The following is a 7700-nucleotide window of genomic DNA, read 5'->3' as shown; positions in this document are numbered from 1 at the left end:
ACCGTAGCACAAGTTAGGTTCTAAGAGAAATTATTGAAATATAATAGTCAGTGATCAATCGAACGTCATCGTAGCCACTCCTTTTCGTCGCGCTTTCGAAATAGTTTTCACAAATCGCAATTTAATATCGTCGAACTACTGCAGTCACAAGTTTTCGCGTCGTTAATACAAAACAGTATTAAATTTTCAACTGAGAAATTTAATTTAATTTAATGAATAAAAATTTGTTATAGAAATAAATCAATCTAATATTCTACCTCAAATAATTCTCATAAATTATAAACCTATTATACCTCGTGGTATAATTCAACTTTCACCATTAATATATTTAAGCTACCACAATTTAAAATCCCAACTATAGAATAATATACTTATCAAAAAAAAAATAACTTACAGTTAAACCGGTAAAAAAAACATAAAAAATTGAAATATATTAATGTTTCTAATAATAACAATTTCTAAAATTATATCCTTAGAATAAAAAAGCTAAATTAGAAACATTAAAACATTATTATGATTATAATTGACTTGTGTGTATGTTTACATTGAAGCAATTTGAAGCTTATTTGATAGTTCCTATGGCAGCTATATGACATTGTTTTACGATTTTAATAAAATTAAAAGCGTAATTCTGAACTGTCAAATTATTAATTAATCATAAAGAATTTCTAAAAAAAATTACAAAAAAAAAGTTAAATTCAAAAAACTATTTTTTAATATTTTTATTGTTCTCATGGGAGCATTAAGTTATAGTCGTCCGATTTTAATGAAATTAAAACCGTAATTCTGAAATATTTAACCATTACTATATCTCGAAGAACTAATAAAAAAAATTAAGAAACAGCAAAGTTATAATTTTTTTTATTTATTTTTTCGATTGTTCCTATGGGAGCTATATGATATAGTCGTCCGATTTTGATAAAATTTAAAACGTAATTCTGAAATATTCAACGGACGGACGGACGGACAGATGGACAGACGGACATGGCTAGATCGACTCTCCTAGTGATGCTGATCAAGAATATATAAACTTTATAGGGTCGGAATGTCTCCTTCACTGCGTTGCAAACTTCTGACTGAAATTATAATACCGTCTGCAAGGGTATAAAATACTGCTTTGTTTGGATGGTTACCACAAATGTTAAACGGCCGTTGACCAGGCAAATTTAAAACACGAGAGCCGGAGTTCGGGAAGCTGATAGGAGGAGAGGAGAGCCCATAACGAAAGTCACGGTCAAGGCGTTAAGGCTGCTGCGTTCCCCTCGCCAAAGTAAAGTTTTTTTTTTTGTGGTGCACGTGCGGAATACATTATCCCGGTACCTTGGTGCTGCAGCAGCGCGCCAGTGTACAAAGGCAACAAAAACTTAAAGCAAAGAAAAGCAGGACTGGGAAGCCTGAAGCGTCGAAAAAACTTGCTAAGTGATCGGTGTTCGAGAGTGAGGCCATGGTTATGGGCTTTTCAGCTAGGACACCCAAGTTGGCCTGGCGATTTTCTTTTTTGTGTCTTGTCCGGGCAAGAAGACGGCCAGAGATTTGTCTAAGTAAATTATTACGACGTGGAGGACTTGCACGCTTACCAAGAGGCGGCAACGGGAGCCAATCGGCTTCAGTCAGATTTTTTTATTATTGTTATTAGATTTTTAGAATAATTAATTATTTTATCGTGTAGTGTTAGTTGTAAGTTCGTATGATTTATGATATGTATGATATTATTTATTTTTAAATATTGTCAAATTTAAAGCTGAAACAGGGGTAGGAGCTGCTATAGCCGCGGGTAATCAAGATAAAAAAGGAATTTGAGCATGATAGTATTGCCGCATTAATGGACTTTTTAAATGTGCCTGATTCCATTGGCGCATTAGCATTTAGCTAATGCTACTCCGACAAGTGAGTGACGCGAGCAGCAGATCTGGGTTTGTATACTTTTGCATTTTGGCAAATCCAAAAGAAATTAATTAAAATTAATGAGCTTGAGTGAGTTTACTGAACTCTGTAATGCTCAGCAGGACATCCATAATGCGACCGAGGCATTTGCCAACAATAAGATACCAACCCTAATCCATCTCATCCTAATAAAATTCTAATTATATTAGGTTTAATAATTAATAATATTATTGATAAAACAAATATTAATACTAATATAATAAATCGATTAATATTTTCATCTGCTCTATATATATAATAGAAATTGAATTAATAAATATAATTTTACAAATTGATAAATATTTCACGATCTAAAATGAATTTTTTCATATCACTAACACCACAAATTATTATTTTTTTTAAACTATTTAAATATAATAATCATAAAATACATGATTCTCTTTTTAAATTTATAAATTTAAAGGTAATCAATGTAATAATATTAATAAATATTCTCGAATTTTTACTCCTCTTCTTTTAGAAAATAATTTACCTTGTTGACTAAAAGAATAAAGATAAAGAGTATAAGGTGCTCTAAAAAATGACAAAAAGATAATATAATTGTTGAAATTCATGACCAAGACACAATTCTATTTAATAAAAAACTTTCTCCTAACAAATTTAATGTAGGTGGAGCAGCCATATTAGCAGAATAATCATCATAATGTTATAGCAGGTATAAAATTTAATAAACCCTTATTAATTAATATTCTACGACTACCTAAACGTTCATATGACACATTAGCTAAACAAAATAACCCTGAAGAACATAGCCCATGATCAATTATTATAGTATAAGAACCACATAACCCTCAATAAGTTATTGTTGATAACCCCGCTAAAACAATTCCTATATGAGCAACAGATGAATAAGCAATTAAAGCCTTTAAATCAGTTTGACGTAAACATACTAATCTAACTAATACACCTCCTACTAATCTAATTCTAATTCAAACAAATCTATATTTTAAATTTATTAATTGTAAAAAAGAAATAACTCGTAATAATCCATAGCCTCATAATTTTATTATAATACCAGCTAAAGTTATTGACCCAGAAACAGGAGCTTCAACATGAGTCTTAGGTAATCACAAATGAACTAAAACAAGAAAGGAAGCAAACTTCGGCAAGCCTAAGTTCATATACCCTTACAGCTAGTGCAAAAATTAAATATTCTTGAAAACATTAAATTATGATTGACTTGCGGGTATGTTTACATTGAAGCTATTTGAAGCTTATTTGATAGTTCCTATGGCAGCTATATGATATCGTTTTCCGATTTTAATAAAATTAAAAGCGTAGTTCTGAACTGTCAAACTATTAATTAATCATAAAGATTTTCTTAAAAATTACAAAATAAGAAAATTAAATTATTATAATTTTTTTTTAATATTTTTATTGTACTCATGGGAGCTTTAAGTTATTGTAATCTGATTTTGATGAAATTTAAACCGTAATTCTGCAATATTTACCCATTACTATGTCTCGAAGAACTAAACAAGAAATTAAAAAACACCAAATTTATATTTTTTTTATTTATTTTTCGATTGTTCTTATGGGAGCTATATGCTATAGTCGTCCGATCCGGCTCGATCCGACTTATATACTACCTGCAATAGAAAGACAACTTTTGGGTAAGTTTCATGCAGATATCTTTAAAACTGAGAGACTAGTTTGCGTAGAAACGGACGGATAGACGGACGGACAGACGACATGGTTAGATCGACTCTCCTAGTGATGCTGGTTTCAAACTTCTGACTGAAACTATAATACCCTCTGCAAGGGTAGAAGTATAGGTGTTTTTACTAAAAAGAACACAAAATAAAAAATATAATAAGTCGTAATTAAATATAAAATTATTTATTAAATAATTAATTAAATAATTTAATTTATTACATTAAAAATACCAATTAATATAGGTAAATTTACTAATAATTTATAAAATAATAAATAAGCTCCAGCTTGTAGTCGCTCAGGCTGATAACCTCTACCTAAATTTAAAATAATGTAGGAATTAATCTTCTTTCAAAAAATAAAAAAATAAAAATAATCTTATTCTTCTAATAAAATTAATAACAATAATAAAATAACAATATTTACTAAAAAAAAATTTTTAAATTATTATATTTATTAACTCTTTCTCTAGCTAATAATATTAAAGAACAATTTAATAAACTTAATATTACCAACCAATAAGAAAGAATATCACACCCTAAAAAATAATAAATTTTTGATCAAGAGTTTATAAAATTATTTATTAATAAAAACAATAAATCTAATAAAAAATATTATAATTTGGACCATTTAATATATATGATTTGAATGGAACTAAAAATAATAAAAAAAAATAATTTTTAACATTATATAATTCTAAAAGACTGAAAATAACCATTCCATGAGTACGAATTATAGAAACTAAAATTGATAAACCTAAAGCTCTTTCACATACTCTAAATGTTAAAATATCATTCTAAAATAACTTTTAAAATTTAATATATTTAAATAAATAAATAATATGAAAAATAATATTAAAACAATAAATTCAAAACTTAAAAGTATTGAAAGTAAATGTTTTCGATTGGAAACAAAACAAAATAAACCTAAAATAAATAAAATTAAAGGTAAACTTCAATACAAAATTATAATCATTAGTTTTAATAGTTTAATAAAAACATTGGTCTTGTTAATCAAAAATAAGATTATTTCTTTTAAAACTTCAAGAGAAAAGAAATTTCTTTTTCAATAATCCCCAAAATTAATATTTTAAATAAACTACCTCTTAAAATTATTCAATTAACATTATATTCTTTAATCATTAAAACTTTTTTTAATTTATTTAAATATAATTCATCCATTAGCTTTGTTTGTTTAATTTTAGGATTGATAACTAAAAGTATTTGATATTCATATATTTTATTCGTAATTTTTTTAGCTTCTTTAGCTTCAAATGAAATATTTAATTTATCAATTAAACTTATTTTATTTTCTTTATTAATTTTATTTTTATTATTAATTATATCATTTATTATTGACAAATCTTCTATTCCATTTTTTTTAATAAATAGAGAAATGGATTCATTAATTAATATAAATTCATATATATTAGAAAATTATTTATTTATAAATAAATTTTATATTTTTTCCAAAAAATTTTATTACAATATTATTAATAAATTATTTATTAATTATTTTAATTGTAGTATTAAAAATTACTAAATGGTTTAAGGGTCCTATTCGAATAATAACTTAATTAATGAATAAACCTTTACGAACTTCACACTCTTTACTCAAAATTGCTAATAATGCTTTAGTAGATTTACCAGCTCCTATTTATATTTAAAGATGATGAAATTTTTGATAATTACTTGGATTATGTTTATTTATTTAAATTTCAACAGGATTATTTTTAGCAATACATTATAAAACAGATGTAAATTTAGCTTTTTATAGAGTTAATCATATTTGTCGAGATGTAAATTATGGTTGATTATTACGAACTCTACATGCTAACAGTGCATTATTTTTTATACCCTTGCAGAGGGTATTCTAATTTCAGTCAGAAGTTTGCAACGCAGTGAAGGAGACATTTCCGACCCTATAAAGTATATATTCTTGATCAGTATCACTCGGCGAGTCGATCTAGCCATGTCCGTCTGTCCGTCTGTCAGTCTGTCAGTCTGACAGTCTGTCAGTCTGTCCGTCTGTCCGTCCTAGTCTCTCAGTTTTAAAGCTGAATGAAACTTTCCCAAAGTTGTCTTTCTATTGCAGGTAGTATATAAGTCGGAACGAGCCGGATCGGACGACTATAGCATATAGCTCCCATAGGAACAATCGAAAAATAAATTAAAAAAAATTATAACTTTGCTGTTTTTTATTTTTTTTTTTAGTCCTTCGACTTATAATAATGGTTAATTATTTCAGAATTAATTTTTAAATTTCATCAAAATCGGACGACTATATCATATAGCTCCCATAGGAACAATCGGTAAAAAAAATACAAAAAAAATTATAGCTTTGCTGTTTTTTTTAAATTTTTTTTTAGTTCTTCGACATATAGTAATGGTTAAATATTTTAGAATTACGGTTTAAATTACAACAAAATCAGACGACTATATCATACAGCTCCCATAGAAATAATAAAAATATATAAAAGAACTATTTAATAATTGAGCTGCAAATCATCATAGCTTCAATGTTATTAGACATATACGCAAGTAAATCATAATTTTAATGTTTTCAAAAACGTTTAATTTTTACAATTGCTGGCAGGGTATATGAACTTCAGCTTGCGAAGTTTGCTTTCTTTCTTGTTTTATTTGTATTTATTTACATTTAGGACGAGGAATATATTACGGGTCTTATTTATTTACCCCAACTTGATTAGTAGGTGTAATTATTTTATTTTTAGTAATAGGGAACAGCTTTTATAGGATACGTTTTACCATGAGGACAAATATCATTTTGAGGAGCTACTGTAATTACAAATTTATTATCAGCTATCCCTTACTTAGGAATAGATTTAGTTCAATGATTATGAGGAGGATTTGCTGTAGATAACGCTACTTTAACACGATTTTTTACATTTCATTTTATTCTACCATTTATTGTTCTTGCTATAACAATAATTCATTTATTATTTTTACACCAAACAGGATCTAATAACCCTATTGGATTAAATTCTAATATTGATAAAATTCCTTTCCACCCATATTTCACATTTAAGGATATTGTGGGATTTATTGTAATAATTTTTATTTTAATTGCTTAGTACTAATTAGCCCAAATTTATTAGGTGATCCTGATAATTTTATCCCAGCAAATCCATTAGTTACTCCTGCCCATATGCAATCTGAATGATATTTTTTATTTTCTTATGCTATTTTACGATCTATTTTAATAATTTTACCATTTTATAATTTAAGAAAATTCCGAGGAATTAAATTTTACCCTATTAATCAAATATTATTTTGAACTATATTAGTAACAGTTATTTATTAACTTGAATTGGAGCTCGAAATTCATTATAATAAAAAAAATAATAAAATTTTAAAACCAATGAAAAATAACAAACAATTTAAAGAAAAAGATAAAAAGAAATTTCAAGCCAAATATATTTTTTTATCATAACAGAATCGAGGTAAAGTACCACCAGCTCGAATAAATACAAAAGAAATAAAAGTTAATTTTACATAAAATAATAAATTAAATACATCACAACCTAAGAAAATAACACAAAACAATATTCTTATAAATAAAATTCTTGCATATTCAGCTATAAAAATTAAAGCAAATAATCCTCTTCTATATTCTACATTAAACCCTGAAATTTATTCAGATTCTGTTTCAGCAAAATCAAAAAATGTGCGATTAGTTTCAGCTAATGAAATTGTTAATCAAACTAAAGCTATAGTAAGTATAATAATTAAAAATAATATATAAATTTGATAATGAAAAGAATAAACTATATTATAAGTTCCAATTAAAATAAGAAAGGAAGCAAACTTCGGCAAGCCGAAGTTCATATACCCTTGCATCTATTGCAAAAATTAAATATTCTTGAAAACATTAAAATTATGATTGACTTGCGTGTATTTTTACATTGAAGCTATTTGAAGCTTATTTGATAGTTCCTGTGGCAGCTATATGATATCGTTTTCCGATTTTAATAAAATTAAAAGCGTAATTCTGAACTGTCAAACTATTAATTAATCATAAATAATTAAAAAAAAAAATACAAAATAAGAAAGTTAAATTAAATTTTTTTTTTTTTAACATTT

The 7700-nt window shown here is 26.3% G+C and overlaps 2 pseudogenes; one reads left to right on the top strand and one right to left on the bottom strand.

Annotated features, from left to right (window-relative positions):
• Positions 1-2333: 2333 nt before the first annotated feature.
• On the bottom strand, positions 2334-4315 carry LOC128265856 (NADH-ubiquinone oxidoreductase chain 4-like; annotated as a pseudogene).
• An 846-nt stretch (positions 4316-5161) lies between these two features.
• LOC128265855 (cytochrome b-like) lies at positions 5162-6921 on the top strand (annotated as a pseudogene).
• Positions 6922-7700: the final 779 nt, after the last annotated feature.

The sequence above is a fragment of the Drosophila gunungcola genome, unplaced genomic scaffold (assembly GCF_025200985.1).
Source record: "Drosophila gunungcola strain Sukarami unplaced genomic scaffold, Dgunungcola_SK_2 000166F, whole genome shotgun sequence".
Taxonomy (NCBI): Eukaryota; Metazoa; Arthropoda; class Insecta; order Diptera; family Drosophilidae; genus Drosophila; species Drosophila gunungcola.
This window is presented reverse-complemented; position numbering and strand designations above follow the sequence as displayed.